The sequence below is a fragment of the Scylla paramamosain genome, chromosome 10 (genome assembly GCF_035594125.1).
Source record: "Scylla paramamosain isolate STU-SP2022 chromosome 10, ASM3559412v1, whole genome shotgun sequence".
NCBI lineage: Eukaryota > Metazoa > Arthropoda > Malacostraca > Decapoda > Portunidae > Scylla > Scylla paramamosain.
In genome coordinates, this window is record NC_087160.1 from 4,630,138 (window position 1) to 4,644,585 (window position 14,448).

Here is a 14,448-nt window from a genome sequence, read left to right on the forward strand (position 1 = left end):
TTTCAACTTCATATTCTCCTTCTCATCCCTATCCTCCTTCTCAAATAGTTCCTTTAAAGTCATCCTACTTTTTTTTTCCTACTCGTAGTCTTGTTTCTCTTCCTGTTGCTACTTCTTCATGTCCTTCTCCTCCTCCTCCTTCTCCTATGATATAACACAATGTAACGACAAGTACACATAATTGGGAGCGGGAGACGAAAGAGAAACAGAGAGGGAAAGTGGAAGACCTCGTAGGGAAGAAGAGAAGGGAGAGAAGGAAAGAAGAGGAAGGGAGGGAGAGAAGAAGGGACAGGTGCTCCACTCCCACCTGTTGGCTCGCTTCCTGTACTCTTGCCAAGTCAGGGAGGGAGAAGGGAGAGGGAGGAGGAGGGAGAGGATGTGGGGGACATGCAAGAGGGAGGGAGGGAGAGGGGAAGGGAGAGGTTAGGGGTAACTGGTCAGGGGAGGGAGTGGTAGAATGTAGGGAGGAGAGCGGGAGAGGGATGAGGGTATGCTGGGGAGACTGGGTAGGGAAGGGCGAGGGGAAGAGATCAGGGTAGGTCTGGGAGGGGTAGTGATGGAGGAGGAGGAGGAGGAGTAGCAGGCTGTTTGCTGTTTGCTATTCAGTGAACTCAACCCACGAGGCTTGGCTTGGTGCTCTGGCGAGGTGGCGGCGGCTGAGTGCTGCTGCTGCTGCTGCTGCTCCTACTACTACTACTACTACTACTACCACCACCACCACCACCACCACTACAACTACTACTACCGCTACTATAACGTTGCACTACCGTCCTCGCCGCCGCCCTCCCTCCAGGACCCAGCGTGGTCTCGCCCGGAGCTCCGCAAGGACAAATGATCTCGCGAATTGTAAGTTACCGCACGCCGCCATGCAACGCAACGCACGCACGCACACACCTCGCCTCTTAAACGCGACCCACCCGCACTGAGCCGAGCCGAGCTGAGCAGCGCAGCGAGGCCGGGAACACATGGCGAGAAATACATGAACCCCTCACAAACAGAGCGAAAAAATACAGACCATTCAAATATTTTCGCTCATCCTCTCGAGGACACGAGTTACCGAGCGCCGCTACCACCACCACCACCACCACCACACCGCACTGCCTCGTCGCGGTTAGTTGGGGTAGTTGGTCAGTGTCCCGGCGGCGGTGCAGTGTAGTACTCGCGGCGCCTGGTACTCAGAGTGAAGCTACGCCACGTATCGGAGTGTGTTGGATTTCACGTCGGGCTGAGATTGCACACTACACAGGGAAGGTGCCGCAGTGAGGAGTGACGCGAGGGAGTCCTGAGAGAACGCCGTGTGTGCCCCGTGTGAAGTTTGGGGTGCCGTGTGACAGGTTGTGGGCTTGTGGGTGCTGCGTGTGCGGGTTGGCCACGTAAAAGGGAGATAAAGAAAATTGTACTGGAAATACTCGGGTTTGTGTGAACGAGGCAAGAAAGAGGAGAGGTACAGGGGACGCGACGCCACGAGAAAGTAAACAGTACGTAATAGCGAAAGGAAAAGAAGAATAGTAATCTCGACAAGTCATTATCAACTGCAGGGAGACAAAAAAAAACAAAAAAAAACATCATATTTAACCTTCTTTCATTACGCATTTTAATTTCAACACACCCACACAAACAACAACACACACGCACTAACACAGAAGGAAAACGAGAGAATCAAACGACTACCAGTCAATAACAACTGAAAAAAAAAGACAAACACAAACAGCCACACACATTCACCTTCTTACATCACACGTTACTCATACGCAAGAGAGAGAGAAGGTAAGCATGGGGGCGGGAAGAGCTGGCAGGATGCGTGGCTAGGCGGTGCTAGCGGTCCTAAAGACAATCCAGAACCACGTGATGGGAAAGGTGAGAGGGCCACCACAACACCACACCACCACCTCCACCACCACCAAGCTGCCCGCCTCCTCTCCTCACACGCCCGAAGCCCCGCCAGTGAGCGTCGCGGAATCATGTGTTTGTGTGGTGAGTGAGCCGCGCTTTGGGACCGAACATTCAACACGTGGGAGATTTTTGGGATAGGAAGACTCAACAACATCTAGCCAAGTACTTACTGCAAGGTAATGTGGTGCTTCTTCTGTGTGTGTGTGTGTGTGTGTGTGTGTGTGTGTGTGTGTGTGTGTGTGTGTGTGGTTTGTTTCCATGTTATGCAAAGTTAGGTTAGGTCAGGTTGGGTTATGTGAGGCTTTGTTAAGCGACGTTAGATTAGGTTACGCTAAGTCAGGTTGAGTTAGGTTAGGTTAGGTTATGTAATGTTGGGTTAGGTTGGATTATGCAAGGTTAGATTATATGTGATGGAATGTCCCTCTACATGTCTAAGTAAGGTTAGGTGATGCTACTTTGGGTTAGGTTAGGTTAGGTTGAGCTGAGTTAAGTTAGGCAAGGTTTAGGTTAGGTTAGGTTAGGTTAGGTTAGGTTGAGCTGAGTTAAGTTAGGTAAGGTTTAATTAAGTAAAAATGGAATGCCCTATTTTTTTTTTCTTCGTTCTTCTTCATCTTCTCTTCTTTCTCATAATACATTCTGAAGTGAAGCAGAATTTTGCTCATCCCGCGTTTATCTTACGGTTGAATATTCTCATTTACATTTTATAGAATAATTCATGCATCTGGAACAATGTCCTTTATTATTATTTGTGTATGTGTGTTTCTTTGGATTGTTTTGCCAATTTTTTTCTCCCTATCTTCCTCTTCCTACTCCTCGCAAAGGTTACGTCCTGCTCGCCTTGTTTATATTTAGCATATGTGACTCTTTCTGCTATTTCGGAATATACTCTACTTTTTACATGTGTTTTGGAGAAGCTGACTTTTTTATTCTGCACCTCCTCTTAGTAAAAGGGCGGCCAGGATGTCGTGGTGGTGGTGGGTAGTGGTGTGATGACTCCCTCCCTTGTGGTGTTTTACGATTGAGGTGGTGGTGATGGTGGTGGTGGCAGTGGTTAATTTGGGTGACGGCATTGGTGTGTGTGTGTGTGTGTGTGTGTGTGTGTGTGTGTTGGCCAGAACCACTTGTTGATGGATGAATGGTGGTGGTGACTGTGGAAATGGTGATGATGGTGGTGGTGACGGTGGTAGTAGTTTTAATTTTTCTCGTTAATCAGCAGTAGTAGTAGTAGTAGTAGTAGTAGTAGTAGTTTTAATAGTGATGAGTGTGTGTGGCTGTGTTGGCAGTTTTGTGTGGCAGAAACTGTGGCTATTGTGGTAAATATAATGCCGGTGGTGGTGGTGGTGGTGGTGGTGGTGGTGGTGGTGGTGATTGGTAGAAAGTTGTGGAAATTATAAAAGGTAACAGCGCGAGAAAGAGAGAGAGAGAGAGAGAGAGAGCTAAACGATGATGACAACAAAGATAATGTGAAGCCGTCTTTCCTTCATACCATCCTTCCTTCATTCCTTTATTCCTTCCTTTATTCCTTTCTTCCTTTCTTCCTTCCTTTATTTGCTTTTATTACATCAATTTAGCATAAGGAAGGAGAACATTTTTTGATAGTGTAATGGAGCCAAGGCAAACCATCCGACACATTAAGAAGACGAGATGTGATGTTTGTGATGAAGACGAAGGAGGAAGAGGAGGAAGAAGAGCAAGAAGAAGAAGAGGAGGAGGAGGAAGAGAAGGAAGAGGGAAGTAAAAGTCGTGGCAATGTTGGCTTTTGATAGTAACTGTGAAGAGAAGTTACTGAAGGTGAAGACACGAGGGATAGTGAAAATTAAATGATGGTGAATGTGACGAGAGGTAATGATGGTGATAACGAGTGGGAAATAGTGAAAGAGGATGTTTTTAATGGTGATAATGGTGAAGAGATGCACGGATGATGAAGACACGAGTGACAGTAAAAATTAAATGATGGTGTGATGGTGATGATGATGATGATGGGGATAAGGAGTAAGAAACAGAGGAGGAGGAGGATTTTAATGGTGATAATGGTGAAAAGAGATTCTGAGGGTGAAGTAAATGATGATGAGAAGTAATGGTGAGGCCAGTAATGGTGGTGGTGAAGGGATGTAGTGGTCAAGAGAATAATGGGATGGGAGACACGTGAAGAGGGAAAAGAGAATAATAAGACACGGAATGAAAGGAGTACAAAGAGAAATGGTGGAGGAAAAAAACATAATAATGAAGAAAAATAAGAAGAAAAAGAAGATGAAGTATAAGATGTTAAGGATGAAGGAAAAACAATAGAGATGGTGATGGAAATAATAACTTGGAGGAGGAGGAAAAGGAGAAGGAAGGTAAACAATAATAACAACAACAACCACCAGAGAACACCGGAAAAAAAACAGAAAACAAAGACGGAGTGAGGAGTACCAGCACCACAGAAGACAGCAGGACCGGCACCAGTAATGACGGGCCGCAGAATGAAGTGACGTTGACGGTACTAATAGGCGAGCTGCTGGGCGGTGGCGGTGGTGGTGGTGGTGCGGCGGCCTTGACTCACCTCTCTCTCTCTCTCTCTCTCTCTCTCTCTCTCTCTCTCTCTCTCTCTCTCTCTCTCTCTCTCTCTCTCTCTCTCTCCGCTGCCTCAGTCCCTCACTAGCCTCAGTACAAGTCAGGGAACCAGGAAGACCCGAGCCAGGCAGGAGTCCACACACACCGTAATGCTCGCAAGGACGCTCATCCAACGCCTCCTCTTCCTCCTCCTCCTCCTCCTGCAGCCGCGAGGACACCACGCCCGATAGTCCTCGATTTAAAACATCTGATTATCCTATTACCGTAAGCTCTTATTTTTTTTTTTTCTTTCGTTTATTTTATTTATTTTCTCTCTTTTTTTTTTTACGTCTTCGCTTCACGGATGAGTGTTGTCTTCAGGGTGGCAGCGTGTTACTCATCGTGTTTGGTTTTTATTTTTTATTTTATTTATTTATTTTATTTATTTATTTTATTTTTTTTAGTTTTTCATTTTTCTTATATTTGCATGGCGCTTTAGTTATACTCGTGGATATTTTCAAGCACAGTTATACTTTCGTGCACGCTAGTTCGCTCGCTCCCTCACTCACTCACTCATTCAGTCAAACGTACTCAGTGCCCTTTTCCTTGTTCATGGTATTTCATAATTATTTACAAGAGGAGTTTCCAGTGGCGGACGATTCATGTTTCTCACTCATTCTCTCATTCACTCAATCGTTCCTATACAGTGTCTTGTTCCTTATTCCTGGTCATCCATGTTTTTTTTACAAGAGAAGTTTTCAGTAATGGGCGGTCAGGTTATCGTGATCGCTTACTTGCATTTAGTCACTCATTCATTCTCCTTGTTCCTTGTTCCGGTTCATTACTGCGTTAACGAGAGTATAGCTGCAAGTGACCGCTCGTCGTTTTGGCCTACCGCTTCCGACTCATTCTAATCACCATTGTAAAATATCCGTGTTTTTGCAAGCTTGTCTTTGTAAGGATGATAAATTTCTCTTCTTCCCTCCGCGTCTCATTAGCACAAAGGCGACTTGCACAACGGCTGGCGAGTCTCTCCCTGTAAGGATAACTAATTCCTGCGTGTTTCTCCGATCATATTAACACAAAAGCAACTGATACAAAAGTGATGTCATTTATGAAGATATTATGATGGAGAGTTATTCAGCAACAGAGGCATCAACGAAGACAAGCATACAATAGAGCAGTAATGGGTGCAAGATGTGAAGACCTGGAAACACTGAGGAATGGAAGGGAAACTCAGATACAGATTACAAAACCACAGACTATAATAAGAGTGTGATAAATTAATAAAGGCTAGAGTACTTCAGAGTTTTAAGACAATAACTCCATTACAACCACCACCACCAAGACGCAGAGAGTGGCGAAATATTATTGGTGTATTTCCAGCACAGTACGTGATATCTGACCCAAGCCGCTCCACAGACACTTTCCAGAATAACAAAACCACTACTGCTGCTCATAACACGGCTGTTAGCGTAACGACTAAATAACTTGGTGATTCTTCAACGCATGACTGTTAGCAACGACATCGTGTACACAATGATAAATACGAGTAAGTACTGAAACGGGATGGAGAATAATGTTTGACTGATGCGCTGATGAAACATAAAATCTTTTCGCAACAAATTATAACATTCTTCCTCCATCACAAGCCACTCTGACACACTCCTTAGTTCCACAGCCACCTTTAAATATTACGAGTACACCGGGTAGAAAGTGAAAAATCTATTATTTCAAACCCTCCTTTCTGGCAGATTATATAGGTATACATTCTGAACCGTGCTCTTGATGTAAGTTAATGCTTATCACAGTGGAAGGCGTCACTGCCACGCCTTAATTACAAAGATCTAGTGGAAATTTACAGTGTTACTACAAGGCACCAATGACATTATAGTTAGTACATTTTTACTGCGTCCATTTTTGCTCATTAGAAATAGATTACCTAGCAATTAGTATGTGTCAGGGAGGCAGGTAAAGGACGAAAGAAAAAAAAATAAAATAGAATCGAAAATAATACCAGACCGATGCGCTGATATTAATTAATCATTTCGCTGCAAATTGTTACACTCTTCCCTCATAAGCCACTTCCAGACAGGCAGAGAACGAGAGAGAGAGAGAGAGAGAGAAAACAGGCAAAGAAAAAAAAAAAAAAAAGTATGGCACTCTTCAAAGGACACAAGAGCAGTGGCATCAAGAAGTGTGACCAGTGTATGTAAGGCAGCACGTGTCATGACTTACTGACCGCACCAGCGACTGAGTTAGTGGCGGCGCTGGTCGAGGTGCGCGTGGCAGTCACAGTGTGTCCTCAATTACAATGGTGCTCCTTGTGCTGCGTCATCACACCATCACTGCCATTCGCTGCGTCATCACTATCATTACTCTGACAGGGAAGAACCCCTCCATATTCCTCTCAGTCATATCACCATCATCACTATCATTACCTGCACTGAGACAGAGAAGCTCGCGCACTCCACAGCCTGTCATACATCACTATCATCACTATCATCAGTCCTGCTGTGGTAGGGAGAACATCACCTGTCCTGCCATACTAATATCATCACTATTATTGCTGTAGTAGGGAAGCAAGGCCTAACTGCATTGTCTTCATCATACTATCACAATCATCACCATCACTTTTGTTGTCGTAAAGAGAGCACCACCTGGCCACAATCACCAGTAAGGACACAAGGTGGAATACTGTCAGCGTGTTAGCAGCGTGACGTAACAGGGAACTAAAAACAACCGGCGCGGAGGAACAGGGAACCCAATCATCTGTGTGGTTTTTTATTCCAGTGAGACAAGGAGTTTGGTATTGTGTGGACAGTAACCTTGAATGAATTACTAGTGTATTAGTATGGATTTTATATAGATGGGTTATTATTTGTTTATTTTCTCGATTATATTACAGCTTATGTCTTTATCTATTTTTTTTTTTCTTAGGTTATATGTCTCAGAAAAACTTAATAATCTGCAAAAATAATAATAATAACAGTAGTAGGGATAGTAGTAGTAGTAGTAGTAGTAGTAGTAGTAGTAGTAGTAAAAAGTAAAATGATAATAAAATAATAATAATAATAATAAAATAATAATAATAATAATAATAATAATAATAATAATAATAATAATAATAATAATAATGGCATAAACAATCCATGAAAGGAATATTATGTTACTGATATTTTTTTTATTATGATGTTATGAAGTATATATTATTATTATTATTATTATTATTATTATTATTATTATTATTATTATTATTATCATCACAGCACACATACTTGTCGCAGCGTCCTTCCATCAATAACATCACTATCACCACCACCACCACCACCACCATCAATATTCATGACAAATCAAACAAAACTGAGACAAACCAAGATACACACACAAAAATAAAAAGACAACAGAAAACTAATAATAATAATAATAAAACTCTCAACCAAAACAAATAAACAAACATACAAATTCAAGGCCGATGACAACAAACAGTATGGCAAAACACACACACACACACACACACACACACACACACACACACACACACACACTGACAACAACGAATCTGATAAACCACAAAAACAAGAGCATAAGAATTACACACACACACACACACACACACACACACACACACACACACACACACACACACACACACACACACACACACACACACACACACACACACGTCTTTTGTACCAATCCCAACTTCCCATGATGCCATTTTTTGAAGTTGACGAGAATGAAGCGTGAGACGAAAGGAGGAGGAGGAAGAGGAGAAGGAGGAGGAGGAGGAGGAAGAGGAGAAGGAAGAGGAGGAGGAGGAATAAGAAAAATAAGAGCAAAAAAGACGAGGACTGAATTTACATTGAATAGACAGACGCAACAGAGAGAGAGAGAGAGAGAGAGAGAGAGAGAGAGAGAGAGAGAGGGGGGGTGGGGAGAGAGCAATCCACAGATGGGTCCCCACACAGAAGCAGGCGTCCACTCAATGTTTGCCACACCGCCTCATCTCTTCCCAATCTTTACTCCATTTTGCCTCTCTCTCTCTCTCTCTCTCTCTCTCTCTCTCTCTCTCTCTCTCTCTCTCTCTCTCTCTCTCTCTTCTTTCCATTTGCGTTGATTAGTAAAAGAGGATTTGATTTCTCAGTTAATATTTTTTTTTCCTTTATTTGCTTCTCTTGGTTAAAATGTAGAGGAATCTAGTATTTTTTTTTTATTTTTCATTTATTTTTATAGCGGCTTAAATTTCCTGAGCTTTAACGAGTGACATTTTATTTTTTTCGTTAATTAGTCATGGTGTTTGACATTATTCATATAGTGAGTGTTATTTTTTTTTCCAGTCATTTTCGTTGATCAGTAAAAGAGCTGCATTCCTTCATTTTGTGATTGGCATTTTTTTTTCTTTTTTTAGTTTCCACTGCATTTCTTTCATCAGTGGAGGCCCTTAATTCTTCATTTTAGTAAGTGCTTTTGCCTTCCTGTTTATTTCTTCGTTACTCTCAATCATCACAGCACCATTAGAATCATATGTACATACAGAAAATAAAGAGAAAAAAAAATCCTTATAGTTACTAAGATATATTAACTTAAAAAAGCAAGTTAACACGATTCCAGGTGAAGTGAACTGATTAAACAAAAAATTCTTACTTGACGCTGCAATGGCAAGTCATATAGAAATAATAGTAACGTTAAAATGTATGGTAAAAAAAAAAAAAATAGGCATAGCTCAAATTTAAAAGAACAAAAAATAAATAAATAAACAATAAATAATCTAAAACAACAAAAATAATAATAAAAATCTAAATAATCTCTCACACCTTCTTAGTCGTAAATCAAAGGAAATCAATGCACATATTAATACAAACACAAAAATAAAGCAAGGCTCCATTTGATTACTTAAGCGGTACCGGCTGGTGGCGCGGGGCAGCTTGGGAGGGCAGCGGCGTCAGATAAACAGACACATGGGCAGACAGACATACACACGGGCAGACAGGCAAGGTGGGCGGCGGAGAAAGCTGGTCGACACTCACATATCTGTACATGGGCATCGCTGTATGAAGTGTGGCGTCCCCCTCCTCCTCCTCCTCCTCCTCCTCCTCCCCCTGCTCCTCCTCCTCCTTCTCCTCTTAATGTTGTGGCGGGGAGGAAGAAGAGAGTAATGTTAAAGGTACAAAAGTGAACGAAACTAGTAGTAATAAATGTTGTTGTTGTTGTTATTGTTGTTGTTGGTGGTGGTGGTAGCAGAGATATTATATTACCATTATGATAAGTACATAGTGACTGGTCGGCTTCACCACCACCACCACCACCACCACCACCACAACGACCAGCTCCCCACTACAAGTCACTGCCCTCTCACTATCACCACCATCCCACACCCATCCCCTTTATACTCACTCCCCGCACCATCACCACCACCACCACCACCACTGTGCCCAAGATTCTGCAAAATCATCACCATTATCACCGTTAGTACACACACCACCACCACCACCACCACCACCACCAGCAACAACAAAAAACGACAACAACAAGAACACTAACGCCTCACTCGGCAACAACTCGAACCCATACACACACACACACACACACACACACACACACACACACACAGAAGGACAGACACGAGTATTAAACAGGAGATATCATAGCGGTAAATAAATTATGCATGTAAATCAACTCCATGTATGAAGGGAAGGTCATAACAACAACAACAACAACAACAACAACAACAACACGCAATTACTTCACGAAGACCTACACAATCTCATGAATCCTACATTATACTTCACTAATAGAGACTGTGTATGTACTGTATGTATGTATGCTTATATCTCCGCATACTGCATACACACACACACATACAAAACTACCAACATACACTCAAATACACAGAAAACACTTACTTACCATGAAGCACATACAGAGATGCCGCCCCCCTCTCTCACACACACACAGCACACGTGAACGCCACCACCCTGGCCGCCGCACGCTGACTGGCTGCCTCCAAAGGTCAAATGAGCACCTCGTAAATCAAAAGCTTAGAGGTTAGACGCATAAAAAGCAAATATCCGGTAGCAAAATAAGCTCCAGTTATTTTGTCAAGGTAACAATGGAGGTCTAGAAGAAGAAAAAAATAGAGTAAATAGCTAGATAAACAAATGCACTGGGTAGGAACAAGAGGGACAGGACAGAAGGACGAATGCGCATGCGTGATTACAGACCTCGGAACTAAGTAAGTCTGTGAGTCTTCCCAGTTAGAGGAACAAGAGCGTGCATGCGTGACTCCAGAGCTCGAAAGTAGGATCTAATAGTCAGTGAGTCTTTCCAACAAGAAGAGAAGAAGATCGAGTGCGCAAACTTGACTCAAAAGCTACAGAAATAAGGATTAAGGCAGTGAGTGAATCTTTACAGCTCAAGAAACACAAGCTGGAGTACACATGCGTGACTCCAAAGGTGAAAACTAACAGTGAGTGAGTGAATGAGTGAGTCATCCAGCAGGAGAAACAGAAGACCAAGTGCGCATGAGTGACTCCAAAAGCTCGAAACAAAGATTAAGTGAGTCAGTGAGTCTTCCCAGCTCATGAAACACAAGGTCGACCGCGCATGTGTGACTTAAAAGCTATAAAAACAAAGATTGAGTGAGAGAGTATTTCAACCACAAGAAACACAAGCTCAACAACACACGCGTCACTCCAGAAGTCTCACATAAGATCAAGTGAGTGAGTGAGTGAGTGAGTGAGTGAGTGAATGAGTGAGTGAGTTAGTGCGTACGTCTCCCCAGCTCGAAACACAAATCCGAAGTCATTATTGAACGCGTGATAAATTCGCCTCCAGCCTCCCTAAACCACAGCGGGCGGGTGATGGGACGCGCGCCACGACCAGGCTGGCTCATTGGGTGACAGGTAAAGCAGGTGCACCATTCCTGATTACTTGATTACCTGAGTGATTGCCGTGATCAAACGCTTACCAGACTCCTACCTTGCCCCTTGTCGTCTCTCTCTCTCTCTCTCTCTCTCTCTCTCTCTCTCTCTCTCTCTCTCTCTCTCTCTCTCTCTCTCTCTCTCTCTCTCTCTCTCTCTCTCTCTCAATGTCTCCTAATATTTATTCCTCTCATATGTTATCTTATATTCTCCCTTCCCCCTTCCCCCCTTTTTTTCCTTTCTATTTCTCTTTCTCTTGCTTCCTTATCTTGTTAATCCTATTTCGTTATCTTCCTCCTCCTCCTCCTCCTCCTCCTTATCTTTATTCTTATTTTTCCTTCACCTGAATATTATCTTCTCTCTTTTTTTCCTTTGCTAAACTTTCAACATTTTTTTTTCTCATTTCTTCTTTCCCTTCTGTTCTTCTCTTCTTCCTCCTCCTTCTCGTCTCCTTCCTCTTCCTCTTCTTTCTTCTACTTCTTCCCTTCCTCTAAGTTTGTTTTCGTCTACAATTTTCTTCCATTCTTTTCTTCTTTCCCTTCTGTTCATTTTTTTCTCCTTTCCGCCCCTCTCCTTCTCCTTCTCCTCCTCCTTGCTTATCCAGTTTCCACCACTTCCCGTTCCTCGGCGTCTCACAACTGCGTAGTCCTGTTGTTTCCTGCTTCCTTATTCTGCACCCTCTCTCTCTCTCTCTCTCTCTCTCTCTCTCTCTCTCTAATGGGTTCGGTTTTCCCCCTAATGGAGCTGCTTTTCCTCATCGCGGGCACAGGAAAACACTCTTAATTGGTTCTCTAATTCTAAAGGTGTCATTAGCGCTAATTATAAAACTCACTTCCCGCCAACTCGCGAGGGACGCCTGCAAATTCTTGCCGGGAAAAAATGCATCACGGAAAATTGGAGGGAGCAAGGGAAAGGTGTGTGTGTGTGTGTGTGTGTGTGTGTGTGTGTATGTACATGTATTGGGGTAAATGAGTGAGTGAGTTGGTTTGTTAGTTTAGTTAGTTGATTTGAGTGAGTGAGTGAGTGAGTGAGTGAGTTAATCAATCATTCAATCAGTCAAGTAAGTTAGGATAAAAAAAAAATCTTACTTCTTTTTTATATGAATTTAAACAATAATGGGAATGTGAGTGAGTGAGCGAGTGAGTGAATTATTTGGTAAGTCTTTCAATAGTCGAGTCTGTCAGTTAGCCACTCAGTCATTCGGTCAGCTCTTCAATTCGTTAGTGAGTGAATCAGCGAAAGAGTGAGTGAGGAAGAGTGGAATATCAATCTATGAGTTGATTCATTGATAATTTTTGCCTATACGAGTGTGACTCCATATTTGTTTACCTTACCTAAAACACACACACACACACACACACACATACACACACACACACACACACACACACACACAGTAAAATCGTAATAAGACTGCCTATAAATGGACAACCACTCACATAAAGTAAATATACACATAGATGATATTTCTGTAAGATGAGAGAGAGAGAGAGAGAGAGAGAGAGAGAGAGAGAGAGAGAGAGAGAGAGAGAGAGAGAGATACAAACACGAACAAGAAATGAACACCAATCAAACCAAGCACACTAAAATACCAAAACAGAAATAAATAAATAAACAAATAAATAAATAGATATTTGAGCAAAAGAAAAAAGAAAGCAGAGAAAAAAAAATGGCATGGAAGAACATAGGATACGTTATAAATATGGAGAACAAAAATGAAGAAGAAAGAGATAAAAATGAGAAAGGTAAAAGAAAATAATAAAAAAAAAATATTGGACCTTACCTCTTCCCCCCCAAAAAAATAAATAAATAAAGCAAATAAAAAAAACAAGGAACCAAAGAGAATGGAAGCAAACACACCTTTTTATGGACGACTAAAAAAAAAAAAAAGAGAAAGAAAAGTTTACTGAAAGTTTAATAAAAGTCAATGGAAAAAAATCTTCTCAAAAGTGAAATGGTAAAAAGGAGAACGGGTTTCGAACTCTTTGGCTGCCCACTTATCTTTCCTTCTCTCCTCTCCATTTTTCTCTCCTGCTTTCTAAATCCTCCTCATTATTTTTTCGTGTTTCCATCTTTTTTTTTCTTACATCAATCTTTACCTCTTATACTTTTTTTATTATTCCTCTCCGTTTTCAATCTGTTTCGTCTACTTTCTTTCTTTCTTCTTACGTATATATTTTTTTTCAGATTCTTTTTCATCTATGTGTATTTTCTCTTCTATTATTCTATGTCTGTTTTCCTCTGGTTCTCTTTAATTTACTTATTCCTCAGGTTCCTCTTCTCGTTTATTCTTTTATTCTCTAGTGGTCTTTTCATCTGTTTCCTAATTGTTTTTCATCTTTTCTTCTCTTTCTTTCCCTTCTTCTTATTCCTCCTCCTCGTTGACATTCAATTTTCTCTTCCTCTCTCCGTCTCTTTCACAACTTTTATCTTGACTTTCTTACTTTATTTTTTTCATCTTTGCTCTTGTCTTCCTCCTTCTCGTTTTCTTTTTTTCTTTTCTCTCTATTTTCCTTTTGTTCTTCCAATGATTTAACTTCTCTTTCATTCTACTTTTTCGTCTTCAGTTTCTTCTTTGCCTTTTTTTCCTAATTCCATTTTTTTTTTTCTTTTATTCCTTTTCATCATATTTTGTCCTTTCATTTCTCTTTTCTTTTCTTCATGTTCTTATTCCTCTTCGTATTGTTCTTTACTTTTTGTATTTAGTAGTAGTTAATTATTGGCTTTATTAATTTACTTTTTATATTTTTTTCTGTTATCTAATCAACTATTTTGCTGATTTTTTTTTTTTTATGTAGGACAACTGGCCAAGGGCAACAAAAATCCAATAAAAAAAAAATGCCCACTGGAAATGCCAGTCCCATAAAAGGGTCAAAGCAGTGGTCAAAAATTGATGAATAAGTGTCTTGAAACCTCCCTCTTTAAGGAATTCAAGTCATAGGAAGGTGGAAATACAGAAGCAGGCAGGGAGTTCCAGAGTTTACCAGAGAAAGGGATGAATGATTGAAGAAAGGGATGAATGATTGAAGAAAGGGATGAATGATCTACAAATTTACTCATTCATTTATCGTACTGGGCTCGATAATTCAGGTACAAA

General features: G+C 41.5%; 1 protein-coding gene and 1 long non-coding RNA gene across 3 annotated transcripts in view; one reads left to right on the forward strand and one right to left on the reverse strand.

The window, feature by feature from the left end:
- The first annotated feature begins 528 nt into the window (after nucleotides 1-528).
- The window catches only part of LOC135104133 (FMRFamide receptor-like), a 159,283-nt gene continuing 145,363 nt past the window's right edge, over nucleotides 529-14,448 (forward strand). Inside the window, exon 1 of one of the 2 annotated variants that reach the window (XM_064011163.1) lies at nucleotides 529-2,069. The gene's annotated coding sequence lies outside the window, so the exon portion shown is untranslated. Of the gene's footprint in view, nucleotides 2,070-10,832; nucleotides 11,147-14,448 lie in introns of those variants that run through there. The other variant, XM_064011164.1, reaches the window with a different exon arrangement.
- On the reverse strand, nucleotides 8,991-10,814 carry LOC135104135 (uncharacterized). The gene is made up of 2 exons (XR_010270315.1): nucleotides 10,339-10,814; nucleotides 8,991-9,462 (listed from the first exon to the last, which is right to left on the reverse strand). It is a non-coding gene; the product is annotated as an uncharacterized LOC135104135 (long non-coding RNA).